General features: G+C 44.1%; 1 long non-coding RNA gene across 1 annotated transcript; it reads left to right on the top strand.

The window, feature by feature from the left end:
• Window positions 1-1,015: 1,015 nt before the first annotated feature.
• Window positions 1,016-18,012, top strand: LOC116881258. Its single transcript, XR_004385378.1, has 3 exons — window positions 1,016-1,165; window positions 17,729-17,735; window positions 18,001-18,012. It is a non-coding gene; the product is annotated as an uncharacterized LOC116881258 (long non-coding RNA).
• Window positions 18,013-18,664: the final 652 nt, after the last annotated feature.

Below are 18,664 nucleotides of genomic sequence, written 5' to 3' on the forward strand. Positions count from 1 at the left end.
TCAAAACCCTATGACCAAATACTGAAAATTATTATTTTTTAAATCAACAGCAAGTCTAGCTAAACGACGACAAACCACATTCTTTATCTTCTTTCTTACCTTTCAAGCTCTAATTTCAGCCTTTAAAATCTAAATATTCTGTCCCATCTGCTTCCTCTTAAGAGAGCCTCAAAACTTGAGCATACTAAACATTGTATCTTTACAAAATTCTTTTCATCAGTTCTTATTTATCTTAATTTTTATCCACATTGTGACTCCCTTCCCTCCCCTCAATGGGCCTTCCTGCTTGAGGCTTTGATTAGGACCTGCCTTGCCTTCTGCTTTAGATTTCATTCTTTCCTGTGTTTGTCTCCATTTGATTTTTCACACCCATCATTTGCATAAATTTCCCTCTTTCTTCCTTGTTGTCAATATTTTCCTGTTGATGGGACTCCGGTTCTGTGTAGTAGCTCAGCTCTCTGATTTGCCCTGCCTACACCCCGCTTAACTACCTCTCCCTTTTTTTCATTATCTCCCACAGCCTGGACCTCTCCGTCTCCCTTTGTTCATGCAGCTCTCCGAACGCCTTCTCTCATCAGGCATGGTTTTATGTAAAACGGAAGTGTGTGCGTGTGCACGCATTTATGTACAGGTGCATATGATTACACGTACAGTGTAAACATGTATGCACGTGCACATACAGCACTGACACATTTCGAACACACCCAAAAATGGAAAGGCCATGGCAGAGGAATTTTCATTCCAAGAGTGGGAACATGGAGCCCGCCTGCAAACCGTCCTCCACGGTCCTCTCCAGCCTCGACTTTTTTTTTTTTTTTTTCCTCCTAGGAGCTCAGTTGGTGTTTAAAGGGCTTTGGGAGAAGCAACCTGCTTACCTAAGGTTGCCCGCCTTCCCGCACCCCGCACGCACCTCCTGAGGGGCGGCCCCTCCACCCACCCCTCTCCCTCCGCCTATGCCCCGCCTCGCCCGCCCGCCCCACCCCCGGCCACTCCCAGGGCTTCCTGTCGTTTCACCTCTCTGGTTCACAAAACCCTTCAGCGATAATCCTCTTTTATTTTCCTGAACTTCTGAACTCCTCCAGAGTCTTTTCCCTCCGGTCTTTGGCAATCGGCCTTGGATTCCTTTATCTGCCCTTGGCCCGGCTGAAACTTCTGCCCACGGAGAGTAAGAACGACCAGTTTTCACGGATTCTGCTTCTGACCACAAGGACTAGCCACGCTGCATTTTTCTTTTCCCCCTTTTTTTCTCCTTCCTTTTTAGCTGACCAAACTTTTCCTATTCGTGTGTGTATACTCCTGGTCCAGGGTTCTTTTCTCCCTCTTTGCACTGAGGTCTCCGTGGCGGGAGCCACCTGCGGGTGGCGGGTTTGGGCCCAGGGGTGGGGGTGGGGGGCGGAGGGACCCCTACCCCGGCCTCTTCTAGTGTGACCCTGGGCCAAGGACCTCCTGCCGCCTGCACAGCTAGCCTGGTTAGTGGCAGGCTCTCCAGTAACGCGTCACCTTGCTCTGCTCTCAAACGAGGAAGGATGGTTCCACCATCCGCCTGCCCCGTCGTGCTGCCGGGTCCTGGACCCACAACCCCGGTTTGGCTCCTACTTTTCCTGGCTAGCATTATAGCGGCTTGTGAGTCACCGCAACCTTTTATAACCAAGTTATTTCTCATTTAAGACTTAAAAGCAGTTTGTTTCTTGTCATGCCTGGTGTGGTGAAATTGAAAAATTAAATCAGAGGCTCCTAGTGTGATCCCTAAATATTTCTTTCAAGTTTTCTTATGTGAGTGGAGTTGACACACAATGTTACATTCATTTTGGGTGAATAGAGTAGTGATTCATCTTCTCTCTAGGATACCCAACTATTTTTTTTTTTTAAAGATGTGTCATGGTATTGTCTTTCTCCGGAGGCTTAATAACACTTATTCTGGGAAACTAAATTTCACCAACATGTCTTTGGGGATTACAGTCAAGAGACTTCGTAATATACATTCTCTAAACAAAGTTCCTGGGTTGGAATATTTTTCTGATGAGAAGCATCCTTTCTAGATGACTGGGTGGTCAATTCTTTTCAAATCAGTCAACAGTTTGGGTTAAGTCCCTTTTACCTTTGGGGAGCTTCCTTTTTTCTTACAGAAAATGAAAGAAACTAACAACATTACCACTTTGTGCCTTTTGACACATTTCAGCAAACTTCTCAGCAAACACGTTTTCCATGCCCCACCTTACCATCTGACTGTTTCTACTCCCTTTTCTATTCTGAGTCTGACTACAACTTCTGAGAAGAAAGCTGTTCTCTGCTAATTCCTGTTAAAATGTCTTCAGCCAATCAGTCAACAGCTACTTACTAAACAATTCTAAGGGACAGCCGTCACAAAAATAGCTTTGGCAAATTCCTACAGTGCCGAGGCATTGAATCAAGCGGTGAGGAGGCACCCTCACCTCCACCGGCAAAAGTCAGAGGCCCCCTCAGGGTCATCTACCCAAGTTGTAGGATGCATGGTATGTAGGAGGAAAAACCTTTCCTCTACCCTCTTAACTTCTTAAAGCTAGGGCTTGCAAATTAAATAACAAAAGCTATATTAACAGAAGAAAAGGCACACAATATTTATTAATATTCACAGAAAGAAGTGAAACTCAAAGAGGTAGTTAGACTTGGAGGCTTATACACCATTTTATTATTTATTTATATATTTTTAAAGATTATATTCACTGGGTTGCCTGGGTGGCTCAGTGGGTTAAGCCTCTGCCTTCAGCTCAGGTCATGATCCCAGGGTCCTGGGATCCAGCCCCATATCACGCTCCCTGCTCAGCGGGGAGCCTGCTTCCCCCTCTCTCTCTGCCTGCCTCTCTGCCTACTTGTGATCTGTCTGTCAAATAAATAAATCACATTTTTGAAAAAAAAGAAAAAATAATAAAGATTATATTTGTTTATTTGACACAGAGCGTGAGAGAGAACAAGCAGGGGTTCCATCAGAGGGAGAGGGAGAAGCAGACTCTCCTCTGAGCAGGGAGACTGATGTGGGGCTTGATCCCAACACCCTGGGATCATAATCTGAGCCAAAGGCAGACCCTTAACCGACTGAGCCACCCAGGTGCCCCATTATATACCATTTTAACAAAGGAAAGGGGTTTTGGGCTTCAAGGGATAATAAATTGTAAGGAAGTGACTATGAATGTTATTTTAGTAACATCTGTTTATGCAGACTCATCTCTGTGCTGACTCTGTCTCCAGTGATAAGTTGCTCTCCTTTTCCTGGTACAAGAGAGGACACTGTCACAAAAGGAAATTGATGCCCTGCTTTTCGGCAGATAAGGGGAGGCCAGAGAACTCTGCCTGCATCTGTTGATCCTCAATTGCCTTCAGCTCAAAATAATCCTTCTGCCAAAGTAGCACATTTTGGAGTGCCACACCCTGATCTTCTCCAATGGCCTCAATGGCCACTGGAGTGTGCAACCAAGGCTGACATTTTCTCCTGGCACCTTACAGTGGGAAGTGTTTTGGGTTTTTTTTTTAATTGAAGAATAATTAACATGTAATATTAAATTAGTCTCAAGTGTACAACATAGTGGCTCAACAATTACACACATTATAAAATGCTTGGCACAATAGTGTATCATGCCATCAGCGTGGTTAGTATGAAAAAGACAAGAAATGACAAGTGTTGGAGAGGATGTCGAGAAAAGGGAACCTTTGTGCGCTGTTGCTGGGAATGTAAACTGGTGCAGTCATCATGATCGACAGTGTGACGTTTCCTCAAAAAAATTAAAGATGGGGCACTTGGCTGGCTCAGTTGTTAAGTGTCTGCCTATCAGTTCAGGTCCCGATCCCCAGGCTCCTGGGATGGAGCCCTGCATCGGGCTCCCTGATCCGCAGGAAGCCTGCTTCTCCCTCTCCCACTCCCCCTGCTTGTGTCCCTCTCTCGCTATCTCTCTCTCTGTCAAATAAATACATAAAATCTTTAAAAGAAACAAGCAAACAAACAAACAAAACTAAACATTGCTTGTGTGCCTCCCTGGCTCTGTTGTGGGACTCTTGATCTTGGAGTTGTGAGTTCAAGCCCCACAGTGGGGGTAGAGCTAAACAAATAAATAAATAAATAAATGGAGCTTTAAGGGGGAAAAAAAATCCTAAACATAGAGGTACCATCCTATCCAGTAATTTCCCTGCTGGGCGTCTACCTCAAGAAAATGAAAACACTTATTCAGAAAGATATATGCATGGTTTACTGCAGCATTATTTACAATGGCCAAGATATGGAAGCAACCCAAGTGTCCATCAAGAGATAGATGGATAAAGAAGATGTGATATTGATATATATATATATATATATATATATATAATGGACTATCACTCAGGCATAAAAAAGAAGAAAATCTTGCCATTTGCAACAACATGGATAGAACTACACGGTATTATGCTACATGAAATAAGCCAAAGAAAGACAAATAACCTTTGATTTCACTTATAAGTGGGAAGTTCTTTTTGATTATCATTTGCATTTTTCAGTTGAGTAAACTGTGGCTTTGAGAGATTCATCCTTTTCCTTCTCTGATCTCACCTCCCAAGGACTCAATTCGACCACCTCCTGTAGTTCTAAATCACAGCTTTCTTCCCTGCCTACTTCATTCGTGTAGCTGCCACCACTTTAAAAAAAAAAAAAAAAATCGGCTCTGCTCCTTCCCTTTTAGTGAGGACCCCTTGGTTTCTCCCACTATCCCTTAGAAAGAATAAAAGACACTGAAGAAGAGGGGTGCCTGGGTGGCTCTGTCGGTTAAGTGTCTGCCTTTGGCTCAGGGCATGATCTCTAGGTCCTGGGATGGAGACCAGTGTCACGTTCCCCGCTGAGCGGGGAGCCTGCTTCTCCCTCTGCCTCTGCCCCTCCCCACCGCTCATGTTTGTACTCTCTCTGTCTCAAATAAATAAATAAAATATTTAAGAAGGAAGGAAGGAAAAGAAAAGAAGAGAAAAGAAAAGAGAAAAAGAAAACTGAAGAAAGAAAGAAAGAAAGAAAGAAAGAAAGAAAGAAAGAAAGAAAGAAAGAAACCAAAGAAGAAACCCACAGGTAACTCAACTCTTGCAGTCAGCATCTAGAACCCATACCATTGGCTCTCCAGATGTCCATGTCCGGGAGTCAGCCAGCTTTTGTGACCACCGCCTGTGTGAGATCTCAAGTGTCCCTCGAAACCTAAACCCCATCCTCACTGCCCCTGGTAACCTCATATATACTGGAGGTTTCCCCCAAATGTCTCTAGATACAGAAATGTGAGCCCTTCTGGGCAGTAAACTGAGGACCCACAGAATCACATTTTTTAGAGTTGGAATAGCCCCAGGGCGAAGTATTTTTTCCCACCGTGACTACAGGCTGCGGGGGTGTTTTTACGGGTGGGAACGGTAGGTAGGTTGACCGTTCACAACAGGGTACATGACACACTTTGAACAGGAATCAAATCCATTCAGAGGCTTTAAGCATATTTATCTATTTTCTTCTACCAATAATCCCTGTTAACACCCAGATGTCATGATGTTATTTGAGTGGAATTAAATTGGAACGGCTCACATTATCTGATTAATTAGAGTCGGCTTTGACTACAGTGACTAATAGGTCCAATCCCGTTAGTGCAACATTCTGCCTGGCAGGCTGTGGTTACATAACACAGCAAAGGACTGGTAGAGACGGTTGGTCTATCCATTTCTGGATAGTAAGGAATTAATTTTCCTTAAAAAATATTAGCGGGGCAACTCAACAGAATATTATTCAGCCATGAGAAGGAATAAAGAACTGACACAACCCGCCCCACATCACGCTAAGTGGAAAGAAGTCAGATACAAAAGGTCCCATACTGTATGACTCCGTTTATAGGAAATGTTCAGAACAGGGGACCCCGCAGAGAGGGCCAGAAGATGGGTGATTGCCAGAGGCTGGGGGAGGGGGACATGGGGACTGACTATTTAATGGGTGTGGAGATTCTTTTTGAGGTGATGAAAATGTTCTCAATTAGATAGAGATGGTGTTTGTACAACACCGAGAATGTACTGCTTGCCACTGAAGTGTTTATGTTTAAATGGTTAGTTTCATGTTACATGGATTTTAGTTCAATTAAAATACACAGGGAGAATATCACTCAGCATCAGGGAAATACAAATCAAAACCACAATGAGATACCACCTCACACCAGTCAGAATGGCTACAATTAACAAGTCAGGAAATGACAGATGCTGGCGAGGATGCGGAGAAAGGGGAACCCTCCTACACTGTTGGTGGGAATGCAAGCTGGTGCAACCGCTCTGGAAAACAGCATGGAGGTTCCTCAAAAATTGAAAATAGAGCTACCCTACCACCCAGCAATTGCGCTACTGGGTATTTACCCTAAAGATACAAATGTAGTGATCCAAAGGGGCACGTGCACCCAAATGTTTATAGCAACAATGTCCACAATAGCCAAACTATGGAAAGAACCTAGATGTTCATCAACAGATGAGTGGATAAAGAAGATGTGGTATATATATACAATGGAATACTATGCAGCCATCAAAAGAAATGAAATCTTGCCATTTGTGACGACGTGGATGGAACTAGAGGGTATTATGCTTAGCGAAATAAGTCAATCGGAGAAATACAACTATTATATGATCTCCCTGATATGAGGAAGTGGAGATGCAACATGGGGGTTTTGGGAGGTAGGAAAAGAATAAATGAAACAAGATGGGATCGGGAGGGAGACACACCATAAGAGACTCTTAATCTCACAAAACAAACGGAGGGTTGCCGGGGGAGGTGGGTAGGGAGAGGGTGTTGGGGTTATGGACATTGGGGAGGGTATGTGCTATGGTGAGTGCTGTGAAGTGTGTAAACCTGGCAATTCACAGACCTGTACCCCTGGGGCTAATAATACATTATATGTTAATAAAAAATTAAAAAATTAAAAAAAAATACACAGGGAGAGGGGTGCCTGGCTGGTTCAGTTGGTGGAGCACGTGACCCTTGATCTCAGTCGTGTGAGCCCCACATTGGGTATAGAGATTACTTCAAAATAAAATCTTAAAAAATAATACATAGACACAGATAGGCAGACCCAGAGAGAGAGGGAGAAAGAGCCAGTCTCCAAGTTCCGTGGATCACATTTGACCGGCAATCCACATGTGTGAAGTCAGGCGTCAACACCCATACCCGTATGCCCTTATTGATGATGGGGTGAGGGCTGGAGAGGGAATATCCCAGCCAGGGCCGTATAGTTGAGCTTAGAACCCTGGCTTCCCTCTTCCAGGGCTGGTCCCCTTTCCACCATTTCAACCAAGGGAATAATTGTTTTGGTCCTGGAGGTCATGGCTTCAGTAATCACTTCCTGAGTGCCTGCTACCTGCCAGATGCGGCCACCTTGCTCACTTGAGATCATGGTTAGCTTAACCAGCCCTTGTCTCCCAGGCACACACACTTATCACATTGGTCCCCTGGGAACCACAGGTTCTCATCTTGATCTGTAATTTTTGTGTCAGTTCTTTAACATGGCCAAGAGGCTTAAAATTTGAGACTGTTGCCATATGTTTTAAAAGCGTTGTCAGCATCTGTGTATGTTTAAAATAATTGGGAGACCATTAAGAGTGAACATTTTTGGGACACCTGGGTGGCTCAGTCTGTTAAGCATCTGCCTGCCTTTGGTGCCTGGGATGGGGCCTGGGCTCCACGGGGAGCCGGCCTCTCCCTCTGCCCTTCCCAGTGTTTGTGCGCTCTCTCGCACTCATTCGCGCTCTCTCTCTCTCTCAAATAAATAAATAAATAAATAAAATCTTTCAAAGTAAATAAATAAATAAATAAATGCAGTGCAGTACTATAAATTTTCTCTGCCTTGTGATTTTCTTCACACCATCTTTCCTCTAGCTTACTTTATTTTAAGAATATAGTCTATAATGCATACAAGACACAAAATACGTGTTGATCGACTGTTTATGATACTGGTAAGGCTCCCGTCAACAGCAGGCTGTTAGTAGTTAAGTTTTGAGTGCGTGAAAAGTGACATGCAGATTTTTGACTGGGGGGGGGGCACCTCCACATTGTTCTAGGGTTCCCTGCACTAAGGTGCCTATCACACCACTGGCCTGTGACCTGTGTTTTCTTTCCTTTTTCTTTTTCTTCCTTTCTTTTTTTTTTTTTTTTTAAGATTTTACTTATTTATTTGACAGAGAGAGAGAGAGAGCACAAGCAGGCGGAGTGGCAGAGGGAGAGGGAGAAGCAGGTTCTCTGCTGAGCAGGGAGCCTGATGTGGGGCTCGATCCCAGGACTCCGGGATCAGAACCTGAGCTGAAGGCAGATGCTTCACCGATTGAGTCACCCAAGCGCCCCTTACCTAGTGTTTTCCAACATACAGATCGTTTGGGTGTCCCCTGCCCCTCAAAATCTTTGCCAACTTGATCTTATTGCCTACCTTACTTTGACTGAAGGAACAGCCCATCATTCTATAATTAAAGCTAAGGTCTAAAAAGTCAGTACGCTGAAGGAGGTAACGTAGCTTAAATATATCCTAAACTCAGGCAATCATATAAAATATAGATAATTCAGGCTTCCTCAACGTTAAAAACATTTATGCTTCAAAGGATGCTGTCAAGAAAGGAAAAAGATAATTCACGGAATGGGAAAAAGTATTTACAAATCTTATATCTGACGAGGGTCTAGTATCCAGAATACACAAGTAACTCTTAACAACTCAACAATGAGCAGGCAAATAACCCAACTGAGAAATGAGCAATGGATTTGAAGAGACATTTCTCCCAAGAAGATAGGCAATGAAATAACCACACAAAAAGAAATTCAACGTCATCAGTTACTATGGAAATGCAAATGACAACCGGGAGATACGACTTCCCACCCATGAGGACACCCACAACCGGTGTCTGCGAGCATGTGGAGAAACCAGGGCTCTCCTGCGTTCTTGGTGGAAATGTAAAATGGAACAACCCCTTTCTTTGGAGAACGGTCCCTCAAGAAGTTCAACATGGTGTTACCATATGACCCAGAAATTCCACCCCGAAGTCTATAACTAAGAGAAATGAAAACATATGCCCACATAGCACCCTGCACAGGAAGAAAGCAAGCAAGGAGAGTGACAGCTAATGGGTACAGAGTTTCTTTCTGGGGTGATGAAAATATTCTGGAACTACATAAGGGTGATGGTGGGAAGATCTTGGACTATACTAAAAAAGCACTTTAGGGTGCCTGGGCAGCTCATTAGGTTGGGCGTGTGCCTTCTGGTCAGGTCATGATCCCAGGGTCCTGGGATCGAACCTGTGTCAGGCTCCCCACTCAGGGTCGGGCGGGGGATGGGAGGTGTCTGCTTCTCCCTCTACCCTCCCCCCTGCTCCTGATCTCTCTCTCTCTCTCTCTCTCTCTCTCTCAAATAAATAAATAAATAAATAAGAAAATCTTTAAAAGAAATATTTTCTTTTTATTTATTTTCAGCATAACAGTATTCATTGCTTTTGCACCACACCCAGTGCTCCATGCAATCTGTGCCCTCTCCAATACCCACCACCTGGTTCCCCCAACCTCCCACCCCCCACCCCTTCAAACCTCTCAGATTGTTTTCCAGAGTCCGTAGTCTCTCATGGTTCACCTCCCCTTCCAATTTCCCCCAACTCCCTTCTCCTCTCTAATTCCCCTTGTCCTCCATGCTATTTTTTATGCTCCACAAATAAGTGAAACCATATGATAATTGACTCTCTCTGCTTGACTTATTTCACTCAGCATAATCTCTTCCAGTCCCGTCCATGTTGCTACAAAAGTTGGGTATTCATCCTTTCTGATGGAGGCATAATACTCCATAGTGTATATGGACCACATCTTCCTTATCCAATCGTCCGTTGAAGGGCATCTTGGTTCTTTCCACAGTTTGGCGACCGTGGCCATTGCTGCTATAAACATTGGGGTACAGATGGCCCTTCTTTTCACTACATCTGTATCTTTGGGGTAAATACCCAGTAGTGCAATGGCAGGGTCATAGGGAAGCTCTATTTTTAATTTCTTGAGGAATCTCCACACTGTTCTCCAAAGTGGCTGCACCAACGTGCATTCCCACCAACAGTGTAAGAGGGTTCCCCTTTCTCCACATCCCCTCCAACACATGTTGTTTTCTGTCTTGCTAATTTTGGCCATTCTAACTGGTGTAAGGTGATATCTCAATGTGGTTTTAATTTGAATCTCCCTGATGGCTAGTGATGATGAACATTTTTTCATGTGTCTGATAGCCATTTGTATGTCTTCATTGGAGAAGTGTCTGTTCCTATCTTCTGCCCATTTTTTTGATATGATTATCTGTTTTGTATGTGTTGAGTTTGAGGAGTTCTTTATAGATCCTGGACATCAACCTTTTGTCTGTACTGTCATTTGCAAATATCTTCTCCCATTCCGTGGGTTGCCTCTTTGTTTTCTTGACTGTTTCCTTTGTGGTGCAAAAGCTTTTGATTTTGATGAAGTCCCAAAAGTATATTTTCGCTTTTGTTTCCTTTGCTTTTGGAGACCTATCTTGAAAGAAGTTGCTGTGGCTGATATCGAAGAGATTACTGCCTATGTTCTCCTCTAGGATTCTGATGGATTCCTGTCTCACGTTGAGATCTTTTATCCATTTTGAGTTTATCTTTGTGTACGGTGTAAGAGAATGGTCGAGTTTCATTCTTCTACATATAGCTGTCCAGTTTTCCCAGCACGATTTATTGAAGAGACTGTCTTTTTTCCACTGTATATTTTTTCCTGTTTTGTTGAAGATTATTTGACCATAGAGTTGAGGTTCCATATCTGGGCTCTCTACTCTGTTCCACTGGTCTATGTGTCTGTTTTTATGCCAGTACCGTGCTGTCTTGGTGATCACAGCTTTGTAGTAAAGCTTGAAATCAGGTAACATGATGCCCCCAGTTTTATTTTTGTTTTTCAACATTTTCTTAGCTATTCGGGGTCTCTTCTGATGCCATACAAATTTTTGGATTATTTGCTCCAGCTCTTCGAAAAATACCGGTGGAATTTTGATTGGAATGGCATTAAAAGTATAGATTGCTCTAGGCAGTATTGACATTTTAACAATGTTTATTCTTCCGATCCAAGAGCATGGAATGGTCTTCCATCTTTTTGTGTCTTCTTCAATTTCTTTCATGAGTGTTCTGTAGTTCCTCGAGTACAGATCCTTTACCTCTTTGGTTAGGTTTATTCCCAGGTATCTTATGGTTCTTGGTGCTATAGTAAATGGAATCAATTCTCTAATTTCCCTTTCTGTATTTTCATTGTTAGTGTATAAGAAAGCCACTGATTTCTGTACATTGACTTTGTATCCTGCCATGTTACTGAATTGTTGTATGAGTTCTAGTAGTTTGGGGGTGGAGTCTTTTGGGTTTTAAAGAAAATCTTTAAAAGAAATATATTTTTTAAATAAATTAAAAATAAAAAAGCACTTTAAAGAATTGAATGTTAGATACATGCATTACATCTAAAACACACACACACGTGCGCACAAAACAAAACCAAAAAACCCCTAAGTTACAAATGACTTTATCAGCTCCTGAGAGCAAACTTGAACTGGGAAGAGGGAGTAAGGTTGGAACAGCAGGGAGTCACAGGAATCTCAAACAGAAGCATAGGGGCGCCTTGCCCTAACCCACCCTCCCTTTTTCTCTGCGGATCATTTTTTCCTGCCCATCTTTCTGGTCCCCCTGTAGAAGGAAAATCACTTCACCCACAGGAGGGAAGTAACCCAAACCAACACTCTTGGCTATAAAAGTTATTTCAGACACCAAAAAACAGACAAGTGACTTTCAAAAAATGCAATCAACAAAATATGTATGTATTTTTCTCAACAGCTAAGGAAGGGAAAGGATAATGAGAAATCCTGGCTTCAGGAAGTGCTTACTTGCCAAAAAAAATTATCGAAAGCACGTGGTCCCAACTCAGTTGCCTGGATCTATGCACAAGTCACGAGATGACGGAGCTAAGCTGTGCACGTTTACATAAAACAGGCTCCTCTGAGCCCGGCAGAGGTTTGCTGCTTTCCAAGAAGGGCAACCCGATAGCAGGTTCCGTTTCGTGGCAATGCCCATTGGAGAAAGTCACTGGGGAAGTGGGCACTTAAGGAGCGTCCCCGGGAGATCAGCTGGCTTGGATCGTGTGTCCGAACCTGGGCGGAATAATTACACACCTTCTTTCATAACAAAAGGAGATACCCACTCAGTAACCCTAGAGGAGGATTTGGCTCTTAAATTGTTAACAGACCGTGGAACAAGCGAAGTACTTGAGAAGGAAAAGCAGATAGCCTTTGGATGAATTTTGAGGTAGGTTGAACATTCTCCGCAAAGAGTCGGGGTCTAGTTTCACTGCCATCTTCCTCCTACACACCAGTATCCAGAGCCCTCACAGAAAGGTTTAGAGAAGGTCGTCGTCTTCTTCTTCCTCTTTTTAAATTTTATTTATTTATTTGACAGAGAGAGAGCACAAGCAGGCAGAGTAGCAAGCAGAGGGAGAGGGAGAAGCAGGCTCTCGGCCAAGCAAGGAGCCCAATGAGGGGGCTGAACTGAAGGCAGTTGCCCAACCAACTGAGCCACCAAGGAGCCCCTAGAGAAGGTCTTCCGACTTATGGTCACAGCTCATGATGCAATTATACAGCCAGCACTGATAAAAAACCACCCCGATTAGGGCGCCTAGGGGGCTTAGTCGATAAGGCGTCTGCCTTCAGCTGGGGTCATGATCTCAGGGTCCTAGGATCGAGACCCACATCTGGCTCCTTGCTTGGTGGGGCATCGTCTTCTCCCTCTCCCTCTGTCCTTCCCCCCTGCTCATGCTCTCTGTCTCTCTCTCAAATAAATAAACAAACAAATCTTAAGAAAGAAAGAAGAAAGGAAGGAAGGAAGGAAAAAGAAAAAGTACCACTCTCATTAATGTGGTGAATCATACAACATTTTTACGGAGGCGCGGGTCAGGGGAGGTATCAGAGCAGGTCAAAAGGAGACCGAATACTTCAGGTTTGTCACCTTTTCAGTCTGGGGGAACCTGGTCTGAGGATGAGACAAAGGGAAGGGAGAGTCGGGAGGAGGAGTGAAGAGAATGTCAGCACACAGACACAGTGAAAAGTATGGGAACCAGAAAATTGGGATGACACAGGGAGCTAAACTTACGTGTTGCTAAAAAGTTTGAGAAGTAGTTGCTGTTACTATACACGATTTGCCAATTAAAACAAAACAAAATCGCCCAATACCTCACAGCCTCAACATGCAGACACTCAGAAGCAGCTAAACATAAGATTAAGCGAGAAGCCAAAGCAGCAAACACGAGGCCCCACTGCCTCCTGGCCTCGACCGCAAGCACCTCGCTTGATCCCTGCCAGCAGAAACACAGTTACAAGGAAGTTTTTCATCTTAATGTAAGTCATTGTCATTTAACACTTTTCCTGGACGGGCTCTCTCCTAAGATGTTGATCTTGAAATTAACAAATTAACCTAAAAGTGCCTTTGATTCTTTTCCCTTATTTTCCTGTTACCTTCTTGATGATGTTTCAGGTTTTCCTTAAGATTCCCTCTAGGCACGGGTTCTCTGAGACTGGGTTGTGCAATACGGTAGCCGCCGACCACGTGTGGCCCCTGAGCCCTTGAGACCGAGACGTGACTAATCCAAAGTGAGATGTGCTGAGATGTAGAACACACACCCCATGTCAAAGACTAAGAGGCTTTTGTTCGTTGTTGTTGTTGTTTTATATTTTATTTCTTTATTTGACAGAGAGAGAGACAGCAAGAGAGGGAACACAAGCAGGGGGAGTGGGAGAGGGAGAAGCAGGCTTCTTGCTGAGCAGGGAGCACAAGCCAGGGCTCGATCCTAGGACCCCAGGATCATGACCTGAGCCAAAGGCTGACGCTTAACGATGCAGACACCCAGGCACCCCAAGACACTAGTTTTTAAAATATTTAGTAACATGTTGAAATGATACTATTTTGAGTATACTGGGTTCAGTAAGATATACTGTTAAAATTAATTTCATCCGTTCCTTTTTACTTTTTTAAGATTTATTTATTTTGAAGAGAGCCCTGGCATGCATGTGCAGGGATGGGGGTATTGGGCGAGGGGCAGAGGGAGGGAGAGGGAGAATCTCAAGCAGGCTCCATGCTGAGCATGGAGCCCCATACGGGGCTTGATCCCACAACCCCAAGATCATGACCTGAGCCTAAGTCAAGAGTTGGACGTTCAAACGACTGAGCCATCCAGGCGCCCTACCTTTTAACTTTTTTGATGTGGCTTGCTAGAAAATGCAGAACTGCACCTGGGGCTCGTATTCTATTTCTGTGGGACAGAGCTACTCTGAGCTTCCCCTACACTAAAGCACATGGTGAATCTGTAAGAGGCTGTAGCAGCCAGGGAATCCAAACACATCCGTGAGCGAATGACCATTTTCTCATAACTTCCTGTTCTAGATGTATATTTATTCTCCTCCATGTTTTTCCATTTTTTCACACCTGTAGGTGCAAGTTTGTTCAGGTGTTTATTTTAGTTCAGGTACATCTGCACACCAGAGGTCCATCGCAAGTCTTCCCAGAACTTTACTTTTTATGTCTACTGTGAATTACGTGCCACTTTCCACTTGCAATAACGAGAAAGAAGCGCTTGTAAAAAGCTTTGAGCTTTTCAAGATTTCAGGGCCAAGGCACAGAACCCCCACTTCATTGAACGTTTGAAGATGTCTGGCTATTTGTTAATTCCTACCTTTTCCAGGATAATATAGAGAAAAGAACCTAAGCACGGAACTGAGGCTCCTGACACAGAACATTAGGTTGTGCTTCCCCCTTCTGGCCATCTTGAGACACTGCACAAAGCCCACAGGTAGGAAAGTGCTTTATAATAGACTTTCTAAATAGAAGTGCTTTATAATAGACTTTCTAAAGGAGGGGGGGGGATCTCTTTTAAATATATCTGCAGTCCCCAGATTGAAAAACACCATTCTAAATCATGCAAATGAAGAAGTTCAAACAGCAACCAAGCCTTAAATTCTAAGAGGTTCCTTCAGTTTCCAGGACTGTGCAAAGCGCAGACACTATCTTAGTAACGGGGTTATACACCTTGAATACTTTCCACAATAAGTCTTGCAGTAATGATGACGTTTTGTTATGGCATCTCTGTACTTAAATTTTGGTGCTGTTTATAGCTCCATACTTTGGCCCTGGCTTCTGTGAAACTGAACTTACTTCTCTTCTTTGCCCCATATACCTTTCTGACTGCCCCCCAGCCCCGCAAACCCCCCAAAAGCAGAGGAAGTCTGTGCCTGGTCTAAGCATCTCCTCATCTACAGCATCCAGTATCACCTTCTGCCCAAACTACGCCCACCTCCACCCCGCACCTCTTCCCAAGCTGACTCTGTCCTCCCAGCAACCACATCGCCATGTCCTTAACTCTGTCACCTTGTTTATAGGTGTCCCCGTCACCCTCTAGACCTCTAGAAATTGGAGGTCTTAGGGTATGTCTTAAGTATTTTAGACATAGACATACCTTAGAGCATGTCTTAGGTATTTTTGAATAATACACTTATTTATATCACTTGAATTTGAAAATACGCTCAGCATTATTAGAAGCTTCAACTTGACTAAGAGGTTCGAATAAAAGGTTTTATGACCTGGTAAGACATATACATAAACTAGAATACCAGATGGGATGTAGGAGATAAATGGCAGGTTACAGAGGCTGATAAAACCCTCTATGAGGCGAACACAAAGGAAGAAGCAATTGCCTCTAGCTAGAGAAGGAGGAAATGGCATTTGAGACTGATCTGAAATGATAAGCTACGCCTGTGGGGATGGGGTGGGGGATGGGGATGGAGTTGTCATATACGGAAACCCTTCCAGACTGAAGAAATACCAATACAACAAAATGCAAGCCTCAGAGACAGGAAAGCGCGAGGATCTTCTATGAGCAAGTACTGCTGTTTTCCAGGGCCTAAGGTGCTTTCAGGGGAGAGACAAGGGCAGATGGGGTCAGGTTCCTGAGGGTCTTACAAGGCAAGCTAAAGAGGATAGAAAGGTATTTTGACCAGACAGGGGCTAGGGGGTGAGGAGAGAGTGTCTGTGGACTGTGAAGAACATATGCAGGTATGTGGCAATATCCCACTTTTCCATGGGAGCTGTAGCACTTCTGGGAAATTTCTGGATGGATACCTCCCTGCCTCAGATAGTGCGTTGAAAGCAGGCAGAAATCTCTTCATTATAGAAAAGCAATGGTTCCCCAAGTTTGCCCCAGCACCGCAATCACCCCCAGGGGCTCATCAAAGCAGACTGCTGGGCCCCACCCCAGAAGCACCTGAGTTCACCGATGGGGGTGGGGGGCGGGCCCCAAATTTGCATGTCCAGTAACTTCCCAGGTGAGACCAGCCTTTGCAAACCAATGTCCGAGAACATCTCTAGGAGGCAAATGGTAAGTGTATGTAGGGTTGAAACCAAGAGTCTGATGCTCAACTGACTGGGCCACCAGGCACCCCCTCTTTTTTTTTTTTTTTTAAATATTTTTATTTATTTATTTATTTGACAGAGAGAGAGAGAGATCACAAGTAGGCAGAGAGGCAGGCAGAGAGGAGGGGCACCCCCTCTTTTTGATGGAAATTTAAATTATTTCCAATTTTTGGCTCTTACATATGTCTCTTTGTGCATTCATCCACCTGCTAGAGGAATTGAGTCAGGAGGTACATGCACCTTTCAGCTTTACTACAGAGCGTCCAATTCTCTCTAAAATGGCTTTACTAATTTCTTCTGTTCCTGCCATCAGCATCAGAGAGCCCCAATTCCCCCGCATTCCTGACCACATGTGGTCTTGCTAATTTTTGCTAATCTAGTGGCCATAAAATGCTATCTTGTTTTAATTTACATTCTGCTGATTCCTGGGGAAGTTGAACATCTTCTCATGAATTAGCAACTCAGATGTCCTCTTATGTGAATTCCCCGTTCAGATCTCTACCATTTCTTTTCCACTGGATTTTTTTTCCTTATTTATTTCTATGAATTTTTTTACATATTCTGGAAAGTGTTCCTTTGTTGATTACAAATTACACGTCTCTACTCCTAGTCCTTTAACTTGGTTTAAGTATATTTTTAAAATATACAGAAAATTTTCAAGTATTAATATAGCCAAACTTATTGATATTTTTCTTTCTGATATGTGCTTTTTGTCTTGTTTAAGAATCCTTCTTGGGGTGCCTGGCTGGCTCAGTCTCTGAGTTATCTCTGACTCAGTCTCTGAGTTGTGAGTTCGAGTCCCACACTGGGTATAGCAATTGCTTAAAAATAAAATCTTAAAAAAAAAAGAAAGAAAGAAAATCTTTCTTGCTCAGAGGACATAAACTCTGATACTTCCTTTTCTAAGTGTAAAGATTTGCTTTTCCTCAATAAACCTTGTAATTACCCCGCAACTTGTACAATTATATTGCATTGATTTTTGTGTATGGGTGTGAAAACTACTAATTCGTTAAATATATATATTTTAATGATACCACTCCCGCTTACAAGTTTTGGCGTTTTTCATGCTCACGTGATGGAAGACACAAGGGCCTCTACTGTCTGGACTTCTGAGGGCCTCTGGTATCCACCTTCCACATTTCAAGAGTGAGGACAAGACTATCTGGCACTGGGTGATGAGCCATACGAACTGGGCTTGCTGGGTGGGACATTTAAGCACCGTGGACATTCCAGGAATTTCAGAGAGGTAGGCAGTCACTGCACAAGGCAGGGCTTCCTGTAGCAGCTGAGTGGGGTCTCAGCCTTTGTAGGATCCCCTGGAAGCCAGACTGGGCAGAGGAAATCAACACCAGCAAACCATCAGGGGTGCGCCTCCCCTTCAAATGAATCACAGACTCTCTGGGCCAGAAAAGGTCTCAGTGTGCACCCAGTACAACCACCCATGTGCTGCCTCCGCCTGCCAAATATCAAAATGGAAACATTTCCTGTTCACTCTCTTTGAAGAGCAGAATGCTGCAAAGGACAGAGGATTGGCTCTGCGCAGAGAAAATCAAGCCGAGGACCGCCAAACCTGAACAACATCCAAAAGCAGACGTGGTCCCTGTGTTCCAGATGTGGGTGCTCCGATGGAAGTTCAAATAAAAACAACTTTTGCCTCCACCATTATTCTTTCTTCTTCATTTTGCATCCTGCCTAGAGACCCCAAGGCCACATCCACTCCTGAGCATATGCCCAGCAGAGCGCCAACACAGAGTGCGGGGCAAGGACAGTCACCGTCGGGTAGGAGGAGCTCAATCTGTAGGTACTTCCCCCAGTGACCTCTGGCCGGAGGAGATAATTAAGGAAGATGGTGCCTGTGGGGGGCAAAGGGTAAAGTCGGCCATGGATTGAGCATTGGGAACAAAGACTGAATGAGTAGCGTGCTCCCCCCACTTGGACAACAGTGACTTCTAGCTAACTTAGGATGTCACTCTGGGGCCAGTTTTTTTTTTTTTTAAATGTTTTTTATTTATTTATTTGACAGAGATCACAAGCAGGCAGAGAGGGAAGCAGAGAGAGAGGGAGGGGAAGCGGGCTCCCCGCTGAGCAGAGAGCCCGATGCAGGGCTGTATCCCAGGACCCTGAGATCATGACCTGAGCCAAAGGCAGAGGCTTTAACCCACTGAGCCATCCAGGTGCCCCTCTGGGGCCAGTTTTAATTGAACCAACTCTGAGAATA

Source organism: Lontra canadensis, unplaced genomic scaffold (assembly GCF_010015895.1).
Source record: "Lontra canadensis isolate GAN:19392208 unplaced genomic scaffold, GSC_riverotter_1.0 scaffold72, whole genome shotgun sequence".
Classification (NCBI taxonomy): Eukaryota; Metazoa; Chordata; class Mammalia; order Carnivora; family Mustelidae; genus Lontra; species Lontra canadensis.